Source organism: Pectinophora gossypiella, unplaced genomic scaffold (genome assembly GCF_024362695.1).
Source record: "Pectinophora gossypiella unplaced genomic scaffold, ilPecGoss1.1 Pgos_41, whole genome shotgun sequence".
In the NCBI taxonomy this organism is placed as follows: Eukaryota; Metazoa; Arthropoda; class Insecta; order Lepidoptera; family Gelechiidae; genus Pectinophora; species Pectinophora gossypiella.
The window spans coordinates 388672-402588 of NW_026063251.1; the positions used below are offsets into that span (position 1 = coordinate 388672).

The 13917-nt window shown below is 46.6% G+C and overlaps 1 long non-coding RNA gene across 1 annotated transcript; it reads left to right on the forward strand.

Annotated features, from left to right (window-relative positions):
* Positions 1 to 8413: 8413 nt before the first annotated feature.
* LOC126381243 (uncharacterized) lies at positions 8414 to 12368 on the forward strand. Its single transcript, XR_007568734.1, has 3 exons — positions 8414 to 8560; positions 8973 to 9199; positions 12169 to 12368. It is a non-coding gene; the product is annotated as an uncharacterized LOC126381243 (long non-coding RNA).
* Positions 12369 to 13917: the final 1549 nt, after the last annotated feature.

Sequence of the window (13917 nt, forward strand, 5' to 3'; positions counted from 1 at the left end):
TGGGGACGCCTGGTGCGCCAGGTGTCCCCCGGTTGTTCTCCCGGCGGGAAAGGAGTTCTGACTCCGCCGCCGGGTGAAACGTCAACTGGGGTGGTGGGGGGTCATGCCGCCCCCCTCCCTCCCCAAACGGCGCCCCAAGCGCCCCAGGATCTTCCGCAGGAGCGCGGCGGCTTCCCTACTTGGGATTCCGCACCTGCGGGAGACCCTGGCGTCACTGCGCCAACCCGCGCGTGACGCAGTGCGTCCCTCCCCCCCCTCCACGCCGGGGGCGGGGGAGACGTACTTCGACGCGCCCCTCGCCCCCGCGGGCGAGGGTCCCCCGCCACCGGGGTCTCGGCAGACGCCTCCCCTCTCCATGCCGGAGCTGGGGCCGCCGCCGCCGCGCCGGACGGCACCGCTGCTGCACATAGCAGCGGCCCCGCTGCCGCAGCGCCCCTCTCGCGCGAGCCGCTCCCCGGCCCGCTCGACATCCCCGCCACCGGCCAAGGTGCGAGCCGCCCAGTCCCCGTCTTCGGGAGAGGGCAGGCATGCCCTCCGCCTGCCGGTGCGCGGAGCCGTGTCTCCTCCCCCATTCCGAGGGGGGTTGAGACAGGCCGCGCCCACGCCGGCGCCACGCCAGTCACCGGAGGCGATGGACACGCAGCCGTCGTACGCGGCCGCGGCCTCGACATCTCCGACGATTTCACGGACAATACCGTCACCACGCCAGGCCAAGCCCGCACCGCAGCCCGCTCCGCCGAAGCGCGAGCGCTACCCTCCACTGGTGGTGGAGGCACTCCCGGACTGGGCCCGACACTTCCGTGTCCTCCGGGAGAAGCTCGGTCACCCCCCGAACGCCCGTCCATACGGGCGGGGGGTGCGCTTCCTCCCGCGCACGGGAGAAGAATACCGGGCCATTCAAAGTTATTTGATGGCCCTGGAGAAGGAAACCACACTGTCGTGGTTCTCCTATTCTCTCCCAGCGGAGCGCAGCCTCAAGGTTGCGATCCGAGGGCTGCCGGTCGATACCGACCCGGCCCTCATTGAGGCTGAATTGCGCCGATTGGGGTACACCCCCGAGTTCGTGCGCGCCATCCAGGCGCGTTTCGGACGACCGGGGTGTATTTACTACGCCCAGCTCGAGCGCAATGCTGCGACCATCCCGAGCATATATGGAGTGACGGAGCTCCTCTATATGCGCGGGGTGAAAATAGAGGCCTGGCGGGGCAAGAAAGGACCGGCGCAGTGTCACCGGTGCCAACTGTTCCGCCACTCCTCGCACAAATGCCACCGCAAACTTGCGTGTGTGCGGTGCGGGGAGGAGCATCCGGCCAAGGAATGCCCACGACCGCGAGAACAGCCGGCGACATGCGCCAACTGTGGGGGGCCACATCCGGCCAACCATGTGGCCTGCCCAGTCTTCTTGCGCGAGGCGCGGAATAAGAAGGCTGGAACCACAGCCCGCACCTCCTCAGGGCCGACGACCAAGAAGGTCTTGGTCGCGCCCACAGGCGAGAAGAACGCCCAAGGGTCGCTCATGGCGGCGGCCAATGGCCCAAAGAGCGGCCCTGCGAAGCGGCGCAGAGGAGGGCGCGGAAGACGAGGTAAAGGTCCTTCCTTGCCCCAAATCCCGCCGCGACAGCAGCCAAAGGAGCCGGCGGTATCAACGTCTGCTCCTCCCAAAGCCCCCGCCGTCCGGCCCCCCGCCCCAAGCCAGGGGAAGGGGAAGCCGGCCAGCACCGGCGCCCCAGCCACTGCCAAGAGGGCAGTGCTGTTGGTCGCCATGGGGGTGTTCCAGGACGTCCTGAAGGCCCTGGAGCAGGATCTCGATCCTGTCCCAGTGCTTTTGGACGGGATGAATAGACTCTTAGCTGCGTAACATTCACGCAGTTAAGAGTCCTTCATTGGAACGCCGAAGGCCTATCTAAAAAGATAGGTCTTCTCCGCGTTCTCCTGAGGGAACAGAACGTTGATGTCGCCCTGATCTCAGAGACTAAACTGAGTGGCGCGGATCGGCTGAAGATCCCCAACTTCTTCGTATACCGGAAGGACGAGCTCAGTGACCTCGGTCACGCCTTTCGAGGCCTAGCCGTCTTGGTGAGAAGAAGATTGGTGCACCAGGCTCTGCCATCTGATGCTAGTCTTCAGTCGATCTACGCCCTGGGAGTTGAGATCGCGCTCGGAGACGTCCCAACACGTGTGTTTGCGGTTTACAAGCCGCCGGCTACGCCCCTTGTCCTCGCGGACGTCCAGAAACTTCTGGACAGCCCGGGGCCAACGGTCGCGGCCGGTGACTGGAACTGCAAGCACATTGGTTGGAATTCCACGAGGACCTGTCCAAATGGACGGCGTCTGTTCGATGACGCCCACGGGGGCGGATATGTGGTTCTGGGACCGGAGACCCCGACCCACTACCCGCACAACCTCGCTCATCTCCCAGATGTGATAGACCTCGCGGTGGTCAAGGGGCTCCGGCCCGATCCCACCGTTGAGACACTAGACTATCACACAGGCTCCGACCATCAACCCGTCTTGATGGTTATCACAGACCATCCCACCAGGACGAGGCTGCTGCCGCCGCGGCGGAAGTACTCCTGGGACAAATTCGGCCAGTACATGGTAGAGAATACTCCCATGCGACCAGTCTCGACGCCCACGGATGTCGACGAGTTGGCAACCGAGTTCGCCTCTACAGTCCAGCGGGCATTGCAGCATGCCACGCTCGAAGCCCCCAAACCGGGGGCCGCTCCTCCCACGCCGAAGCATATCACAGACATGCTCGCGGAAAAGAGGCGACTCCGTAAGCAGTGGAATACCACGCGTTGCCCCACCATGAAGTCCCGGCTGAACGCGCTGGCCGAGAAGATCTCGGCCGCGCTCGATGGTGCCTCCGCTGACTCTTGGCAATTCACCATCGATTCAGCCGGCGAGGATTGGACCGGCATCCACAGACTGTGTCGACAGCTCTCCGGGAAGCCGACACCAGTGCGACCTCTCCTCGCTCAGGACGGGACTCCCCGTTTTAGAGCTGAGGATCGAGCCGAGATCTTCGCCGAGTGTCTGGAGAGCCAATTCAGGCCGAACCCAGGCGCCGACCACGACGAAGAAGAAGTCTCCCGAAATCTAGCGGGCTATTTCGGTCGTCCGATAGCCCCTGATGAGGACCCCGTCGTCTTCACGCCCGGACAGGTGCTCCGGGCGCTGAGGCGGACTCCGCTCCGGAAGGCTCCCGGTCCAGATGGCATTACGAACGAAATGTTGCGTCACCTACCCCCGCGTTCAGTCGCAGCGGTGACGCGCATTTATAATGGCATCACACGGACGGGTCACTTTCCGGACTGCTGGAAGCTTGGGCGAGTCATTATGCTCCCCAAGCCCGGGAAGAATATCCTAAAGCCTGAGAGCTATCGACCAATCACCTTGCTATCGAACATCAGCAAGGTGTTTGAGAGACTTCTTCTCCGTCACATGATACCCCACATCATGCCACGTGAGGAGCAATTCGGCTTTCGAGCCGAGCACTCCACGACCCTTCAACTGTCAAGGGTGCTGCACGATCTGACGGCGGGCCTCAATAAGAGGGAGACCACCGTAGCAGTATTCCTTGACATGGAGAAGGCGTTCGACCGCGTATGGCATCCGGGCTTGGTGTACAAGCTGTCCACGTCTACGACTCCTCGGCGAGTCGTTAAGACTGTGGCCACCTTCTTAGAGAACAGGCGCTTCCAGGTGGCAGTGGAAGGCGCCCTCTCCCAAGTCCGTCCAATCGCTGCGGGAGTTCCCCAGGGTAGCTGCCTTTCTCCGGTTTGCTACTCCAGGTACACAGATGATATCCCTGTGGAGGGAGGCTCCAAGTTGGCGTTATACGCCGACGACGCTGCCTTCTTCTCGACGTCCTTGAACCTCAGGCACGCCGCGAAGAAGATGCAGCGTTCACTGGATGCCCTCCCTGCCTGGCTGGCAAAGTGGAGATTGTCGGTGAACGTGGGTAAAACCCAAGCGATCACCGTGGGGCGTGGTCGGCTGGATCCCCCGAATCTGACGCTGCATGGTGAGGAGATCGGGTGGTCAAACCAGGCTAAATACCTGGGCGTGACCATAGACCGTCACCTCACCATGGCCCAGCACGCGAAGAATGTGGTCGGACAGGCAGGGGCTGCCACTGCTTTGCTCCGGCCCATTCTCCGCTCGAGTCTCCCGCTGCGCATGAAGCTCGGCGTGTATAAGGCGTACATCAGGTCACGGCTTACCTATGCCGCCCCCGCGTGGTACGCATTGGTCTCAGAGACCAATCGCCAAAAACTGCGGGCCCAGCAGTCCAAGGCGTTGCGTATCATCGCGGACGCGCCGAGATTTGTCCGCAACGAGGTTATTCGGAGGGACCTTAAAGTCGAGACCTTGGATGACTACATCTCCAAGCTCTCGACCAGGATGTTCGCGCGCGCGGACGAGTCAGATTTCGTGCACCTACGGAATCTGGCTCCATACCACGCGCGCCCACCCGACTGGAAACCGTATCCTCGCGAGCTAGTAGAGGTGGAGGAGCTCGACGAGGATGCGGTCCCAGCACTGGACTGACCCAGTCCGCCGGCTTGAGGGCAGCCGTCACTATCGACGGCTTCGACCTCGCCGGCGGCAACACCGGATTTGACACAGGGCTTACGGAGGGGCGAATTTCGCCCGCCGTAGCCCAACCCCGTGCCCCGCCCGTATTCGCGGGCGGCGAAAGCGCCAACACCAAGGGGGCACTGCCCCGAAGGTGTCCCCCCGTCGCGGGCTGCGCCCGCGACGTGACGACATCCACAGCAGAGTTGTACCATTCTTGTGTCGAACTCCGTACAGAGAACATCCAATAAAAGTAATCCGTGACAGTGAGCCATTGTTTAACTGGCGCTATGCGTCCTCCACAAAGGTCACTGTTACCTTGGGATCAGAGTATAATATTCGTACTCTAACACATATAATAATTATGACGGCAGACAAATACAGATTTTAAATAAAAAAGTTGTTACTCAGCTGACGTGACAGTGGAGTAGTGTTGAATAAATCAACATCCAACTCTTTTGATAACTTATTGAATCTGCTACCCGCTCGCCACAAGAAAGAATTTTGACGATAATTACTAGAAGCAGATGGAAGAGAAATAGGTGTTGGAAACCGCAGTGACCTAGCAGGTACCATAATATTAATAGCCAATAGAAGTTCAGAGCAGTCTATAGACGATGAGGCAATTTTGAGGAGAAAAACTAAGTCTGCAATTTCCCGCCGAGTGCTTAGCGGCAACAGATGGTATTTTTTACATAGGGAAATATAATTAACAGAGTCATAGTGATCACGCATTTTAAAACACAAGTATTTAAGAAACCTTTTTTGAATACGTTCAATTCGGTTGATATAACAATCGTAACGGGGGTTCCAAACTTGAGACGCATATTCTAAATTACTGCGCACATAGGTACAATATAGTATTTTAATTGTTTTGGTGTTTTTAAAGCCCTTACAATTTCTCATAATAAACCCGAGCGCCTTAGATGCTTTGTTTACTATATGATCTATGTGAGCATCAAAGACTAACTTAGAGTCGTGAACGACACCAAGGTCTCGCACAGCGGATTCTCTAGGAATAGATTGGTTACCCAGTTTATAATTAAACATAATTGAAATTAATTATTAATTTTGATATGGAATTTTATGACTTGAATGAATATTTTCAACAACAATGATATTTAAAATTGACAAATGTTTATAATGTGACTAATTATTAGGTACTTACTTAATTCCTTGATGCTCAATACTGACATTATTCGTAATATTGTACGTCCGACATGGACATGCTGTTGAGACAATTTTATAATGTTTGACACCTGCATGTATGTACCTACACAGCTTCTCAATAAATGTTTCTTGTTTCTTGAATTACGTTTACGGCTGAAAGTGATGACATTACATTTTGCAGGGTTAAGGTCCAAGCAATTTGCCATGCAATACTCCTCAAGCCTTCGGAGGTCACACTGCAGTGCTCTGGCGTCATCTATGGACGAGATGGTGGCAAAGATTTTCATGTCATCAGCGAAGCACAACAGACGGGAAGTCCAAAAGCAAGACTCGATGTCATTAACAAAAATAAGAAATAGCAATGGTCCAAGCAATGAGCCCTGCGGGACTCCACTAGGGACAGGAACCCAACTAGATATGTAATTATTTGTTACTACTGCTTGAGAGCGGTTGTCTATATAAGAGGAGAACCATCTAAGGAGATCGCCGCTTATACCAATTTTATAAAGCTTTTGTAGCAGAATAAAATGCGGAATTTTATCAAACGCTTTGCTGTAGTCGGTGTACACTACATCGACTTGCCGGCCATGATCCATTGCGTCAGTTAGATGGTCACCGAGAAGCAAAAGATTTGATGCAGTAGATCGACCCCTCAGAAATCCGTGCTGCGCGACACTGAAAGAATGCTTGAGTGCAGGACAAACCTGATCATATACAACCCTCTCCAGTACTTTCGACACTATACATAATTTGGAGATAGGCCTATAATTAGTCACAACAGTTTTGGGTCCTTTTTTATGTACTGGTGTTATATATGCTTGCTTCCAAGTACTCGGCACCACTCCCTCTACAAGAGATCTTTTAAAGAGAATAGTTATTGGGATGGATATTGCTTCGGCGCAGTTTTTTAGGAAAATTGTTGGCAAATGATCTGGGCCCGCTGATTTAGAAATATCCAAGCCAAGTAGCAACTTAGTGATTAAATAAGGCGATATATTTATAGTAGAAATATCAGACACTGGCGGAGAAATCTGATTAAAATTTAAATTAGTGGTGGATGTTGTAGATATTGTAGTTTTTAAGAAGGTGGAGGCAAAGTATGAGGAAAATGCTTCACAGATGTCTTTTCCAGTGTTGGCAGTGGTGTTTTCATAGGTTAAACTACTAGGCATACCATTGTTACTCAATTTAGCTCGATGGTATGACCAAAAATACTTAGGGTTAGTTTTAATAGAATTTTCGACGTTAGATATATATTCATAATAGCATTTATCTTCTAAAGTCTTAGCCCTGTCTTGCATAATCTTGAAAGTGGTTTTATCTGAGAGATTTCCATAAACTCTGTACTTTTTCCAGTACTTATATTTTTCTTTAATACATTTTTTAAGGGCTGGCGAGTACCAACGGGGGTAGTGAGTAGGGCATATTAATTTAGAGGGAACATAATGTCGTTTAAGATTTTCGATCTCTTTGTAAAAGCATTTTACAGCATCATCAAGTGACAACGGAGCCAGAATAGTCTCCCAATCTATGGCTAGCTTTTCCCTGTTAATAGAATCATAGTCAGCCTTACCAAAGATAAAGCGATTATAAGGTGCATCTTTTAAAGGTTCAATGGAAATAAAGTCAATTTCTAGGATTAAAGCACCATGTTCATTATCAACAGGTACAAGTGGGTCCGAACTAGAGTCAAAAACAGACACGTGATCATTAGAGAGTACAAGATCGAGTATCCTTCCAAAAGCATTCGGTATATGATTGTACTGGCTCAGATTCAATGTGGCTAGGCCATAATACTATATATACTACATATACTATTATACAAGACAGACTTAAGACAACGCTAAGTCAGACTTAAACCCTACTTTAGACAATGTTCTTGCGTATTCTAAACTTAGAATTCTTGTAGTATCACTTAATACCAAGAATGTATACTTGAAGATATCTACAATACTTAGTTAAGACTATAGGATTGAATTGCACTGAGTCAATTGTAACTTAACGAAGTAGAACTTCAGGTCATACTAAAACGATTTTTACTTCACGCGTCTTTATTTTAGAATATAATGGCGAATATTTACATTAACACAAGAAATGAAGTCTGTAAGAAAATGGCGTCTAAAATATTTGTTAAGTTGTTTTAACAAAAGGTTATTCCGCCGTTTCACATACAGGAAATTATAAACGCATGATTGTTTCTCGTGTAAAATCAATAGAAAGTGTTAAAAACAGAAGGGCCTTTAATATACCAGAAAAATAATATTAAAATTTGGATTGATTATTAAGCAAATAAAAAAAATGGTGACTTATAGTATAGAGAAATTCATTTTCTATTAATATGTGACAGCTGAACGCAGTAATTGTTACTACAACTACAGATCATATAATACTAACGTACAGATGCCTCACGTCATACAACGAAACCGTGCCGTTCTAACTCGGGTAATTCTTCGGGCTATTTTTAGTTCTAATAAATGACCACTAGATGCCGCTAAAACGCCCTAGCGCTCAAGCGTAAATATTGATGGGATCGAACATGGATCGAACGAATTGAGCGACATCTAGTGAAATTTCAGCTTACTGAGTGCAAGTTATTGCAAGCACAATATATTACTTAGAGTTAGAGTAAAATTAAGATAATAGATGGCGCAAACGGATTTTTTTTCTCAACGTTGACATGTTAGTATTATAATCTGTGACAATGATCTGTGACATTGTCAAGGTGACAGTTGTTAGTTGACATACGATTATTTCTGATGTTTGGTGGTCTTCATTTTGTATTGGCAAAAATATATCTCCAACTCCTGTAAGTATCTAATTAGTTACTAAAACTGGAAGATCATTAAAAACATAGCTAAGGTCCTACCTAGAACGCAATCGTCCCTTATCATCTCGGGCGTTTCGTAAAACCGACTGAGGAGAACCTTTATAAAAGACAAGTCTTTTCTAGCATGATGAAACATTACATTGGACCACCGGTTAAGCACCTGAGGACTTTGTATAAAGTGCTTCCAAATTGGTCTCTGCTTACTCGTGGCTCTGCCCAGCCTAATCGGGATTACAGGCGTGAGTATAAGTATGTATGTAGTAGATACTTTTTTTGTGTAGCTGTCACCTATCTATGGTACAAATAATAATATACTGTTTGTTGAAAAAAGGTAAATAAGTCTAGTTAGGCAGTGAGCGTGTTGTGAATTTAAGCCTGTAACTTATTTCAGATCTCTAAAGACGATGATAACCATTGTGAAGAATGACATGCAAAGGCTATTAGAACCACATATCAACAATTTTCTGACCATGACCAAGTGATGAATATGATAAAAGTCTACCTCATGAAAGCCACACTACTTTTCAAAGAAAAATATTTTCTTTGGAGTTGTAGGTATTATAGTGAAAACTTAATCTTGACTTCTGTTCTGCATAAATGAGAATCGCACTATGCCAGGTATGTATGCTTAAATTATTATCCCATTAACCCATTTCTTTGAGCCCGAATATCTAAATATTCAATAAAGTAGATAAATTTCAAACTCATCGGATTACATGCTTAATAGGTCATCCATGTGTCTAAATGTAAAAAATAGAACCTACTATTACTACTCCATTCCACCAATCTACTCATTGGTATAAGAGAGTATTAACTCACACTTACTCTCCTTAAGTCTCCTTTTCAGGGCGGACAGAGCAGAGTTTTGGCACACAAGGTGTATATACTCATACTCATACTACTCATTTATTCATAAAATTTTTAAATTTTACATGTCAAATGTCTACTTATAAATATCAAGTACCCATAGTTAATAATACATAATTATATCAGTGATGTCAACATATTATCTATCCATTACAGAACTCATCCATGTTATAAAAGGCACATTTAACAAGCCATTCTCTTAGTTTATTCTCAAATTTGAAATCGTTTTCACAATTTTTTATGTCGGCAGGGATTTTATTGTAGATCTTTGGTCCAATAGCATGAATACTTTTAGTTGATTTTTCCAGCCTGCACAAGGGTCGCATTAACTCGGTTTTACTTCTAAGGTTGTAAGTGTGTACTTCACATTTCATAGAAAAGAGGGAAATGTTGGTCCTTACGTATTTTGCGATATTAAAGATATATTGTGAACAGAGTGTTAAAATCTTTAGTTTGATAAATAGTGGTTTAGCATGAGTTTTGACAGGTACTCCAGCAATGATTCGAACGGCCCGCTTCTGCAGCACAAATGCACGATCGTGATCAGCTGCCGTACCCCACAGCTCGAGGCCATAGCACAGTACGGAGTGAAACAGCGAGAAGTAGCAGGAGCGCAGCGAGTCGCGCGGCAGCACGCCAGACAGCCTGCGCAGAGCGAAGCACGCGCCGCTCAGTTTACCACACAGCGCGGCTATGTGGCGTTCGAATGTTAACGAACTATCTATCGTTATTCCGAGGAATTTAGTATATTTTGTTTGGGGTACCTGGATACCATCTATGTTAATTATAAGTGGACGAGGTGGTCGACCACCTAAGTTAAAGTGTAGGATTTGTGTTTTTGATAAATTAAGTAGTAAGCCGTTTACATTAAACCAGTTACGAAGGCTTGTTATGTCTTGCTTTATTTTGTATTCTAGGTCAGTTATTGTACTGCCTATTAAAATGTCACAGGCGTCATCAGCAAAAACGTATACATCTCCGGAAACAGCTTCTGGTAAGTCATTTACTTGAACCAGGAATGAAATTTTGGCGAGGGCAGAGCCCTGTGGGACGCCGACGTCGGTGCTGCCTTCGGGGGATTTGGTAACACCGTTGTTGAGTGTAACGGTTTGTTTTCTATTTGATAGAAAGTCTACCATGAAGTGTAAAGCCGGACCCCTTATCCCTATGTGTTCGAATTTGTGAGTTAACACTTGATGATTACACAGATCGAAAGCCCGAGTCATATCGCACAGAAGTACCGCGACATGTTTACGATTCTCTTTAGCCTGTAATACTTTGTGTAGGACTTCTCGAACTACCGCAACACACGACCTTCCCTTTCTATATGCATATTGTTTGTGATTTAAAAGCTTGTTATTCTCTAAAAAGCTTGTTATCCGTTTGGTTATACCAAATTCTAATATTTTCGCCAGAGTCGGAATTATTGCGATAGGGCGGTATCCACTAATATCGTTTTTAGGTCCTTTTCCTTTATATACCGGAACAATTTTTACATTCTTTAGTGTATTTGGGTAAAGACCCGATTTTATTAAATAGTTAAATATTGACGTTAAGGGCTTCAGTATAACAGGTAAGGCAGTTCTAAGCAGTTTTGTTGATGTTTCATAAATATCGCAGGTATTTTTACAAGCAACACCCTTGCTTATTATAGTGTATAATTCGTGTTCAGTGAATGGCGCGAGACGTACAGAGACTGCGCTCGGTGCGCGTGCACTGAATAACAAGTCGCGCGCGCGCTCAGGGCAAGCCGCGGGCGCGCCGGCGCTCACTGCTGCTGATAAGAAGAAGTTGTTTATGTCTGTTGCTAATAATTCGGCTGTTTGATAATCACAACCGTTACAATCTTTTATTGTGAATAGACTGTTCTGATTCTTTCCGCCGGAGCGGGCCGTTCGATCATTTACTATTTCCCACAATGTTTTATGTATAGAATTAGAATTTATTAATTTATTAATGTTAAATTGATACTGTGCAGTTTTAAGACTATTTTCTAAGATAAGTGTTTGTTGTAATATTAATGTAAATAAATGGTTATTATCAGTGAACCTATCGGAGAGGTGTACTAACTCGTAAAGGAAATCTTTTTTCATAATTATTTCATTTGTTAGCCATGAGCATTTATATTTATTGCTGACTATTTGTTTTCTACGAGGCATACATTGCAATATACCTACTATTATTATATAGTCACTATTACTCTAATATAAAATAGGTCATAATGGTACACTTGTTTGCATCTCAAACGATGAACACCAGTTCAAACCCTGGTACCGGACTTGCATTAATTTATTTTAAACAGTTCACATCTAGCACAGTTGGCTCGAACATTATAGGTAGCGATACGGCCTATCGTTAGCCTAACAGAAAGCTCGTGAGGTGCGTGTGCTTAGTTCATCTTGTGATGAATGTTACTTTGACTACCTCAATGGGATGCAAGATCTTGCTTATGTTATGTTATTATATTATCTGTGATACATAGATAAACTAATGCCTATAATACCTGATGGGTGGTAGAAATGTAGGTACGTAGGTCAGCTGGAAGAAATCTCTTTGTTTAGAGATAAGCTTGCCTGTTCTATCTGTTTTCTTTGTATGTTTCTTTTGTCTGTTTCATTGTGTACAAATAAATAAATAAATAAATAAATGTTTTGTTCTGAATATCATTGCCGATCAAAATTAATGTGCTCTTTTAATAACTATTATATTTTCATTTGTAGGTAACATAATGTAGCGAGTACCCTGGTTGAGTCAAGATAATATAAAATAAGTGGAAAGATAATGTGGCCCAAGTAGTAAAGGAAAGGATGTGCAAACAGCCGAATGTGAATCTGGCAATAATGTGCCTGTTTAAATGAGTTTTAGTTGAGTACCAAATAGTTACCTAGGTTTTCCTGGGAAAAACACTGATCCAGCCTTTCTGATTTAACTGAGTTTTTGTATGGTTTTGAATAAATAACTAAACAATAGAAATGTGTCTTTTTTATTTTACTATACCCTTTCCATTACATAGATAGGTATCATTTAAAGTAACTATAAATAATTAATTGTTCATTACAATTTATATACACATAGTATTAGTATATGATAATTAAGATACCTACTTGATTATTAAAATTGACAAATTTAATGAAGTTGGATTTTTTTTTAATGACTAGAATGAAAATACAATAAATATTCAATTAAACTACTTCTGTAACAACGCCACTACTGGCGTCCCAACGTGTAGCGGACTGAAGACTGCACCCTGGATAACTTCGGCAAACCAGCAGGACCTACATTGCGAACCCGACCTGTCAGACCACCTGTGGTACCAAAAACCCCTAGGAAACCTAGAAAGGCGAAAATGGCAACGGTCAGCATGTCACCGGAGCAGTTGCAAGATTTAGTATCGGCAGCTACTACCGCGGCAACTACAGCAGCATTACAGGCAGCTGCTAATCAAAACTGTGCACGCACGCCTGGTTCATTTGCAAATGCAAACTTCTCGTTCGAAGGAGCTCGAGAAACTGAGAAAGTCGAAGCCTTCCTAGCCGCCGTTTCAATATACAAGTCTGTGGAAAATATATCGGATAAGGATGCACTACATTGCCTCCCACTATTGTTGAAAGGGGAAGCCTCATTATGGTGGCAAGGCTGCAAAAATGGTGTCAAAACTTGGACGGAGTTCGAGAAACGATTACGCCACGCTTATGCTCCGAAATTGCCGGCATACCTGATATTTCAAGAGGTTTTCGGGGTAAAGCAGCAACCAAATGAGCTTACTGAAACCTTCGTGGCCAGAAATCGAGCGCGAATTGCACAACTCCCGTATGAAGCAATCCAAGAAGAGCTGGAATTGGACATGATTTACGGCCAGTTACATAAGAGCGTGAGAGAAAAGGTATCCCGAGACTCGGTCACAACTTTTGATGATCTGCTAAACGCCGCCAGAGGAGTTGAACGACTTCGTATAGAAGATTTACCTCTTTCACAACCCAAGGAAAATCAAAAACAGAAACGCTGTGACTTTTGTCGTGGAACCGGCCACTCCATCGAGGAATGTCGCAAAAAGACTAAACTCGTAGGCATTAAGAAAGATGGTACATCTGCATCAACCCAAGCTCCATCCCCGTCGCGGCCAGTTTTTTCATGTTATGGTTGCGGAGCTCCAGGGGTTGTGCGAAGCAAATGCCCGACATGTTCAGAAATTAAACGAGACGTGAAGGTTGAGAACGTGGACTTCTGCGCATTTAACCCGGCGTCATGGGGGTTGGGTCTGTGATACCCGTCACATTTTATTTTGCTTCTAGTTCGGTTACTATGCGTGCGACATTGCCGTTCTTCTTAATAGCTGGAGCTGTCGAGTTGTTCTATGCATCGCAATCAACATGTTAGTTGTGCGACAGCCGCAATAGGAGTTACATGTGCATAACATTGAAAAAGGTATGTGAGACCCATCCCCGCAGTCAGTGTAACAATTTCGCGCC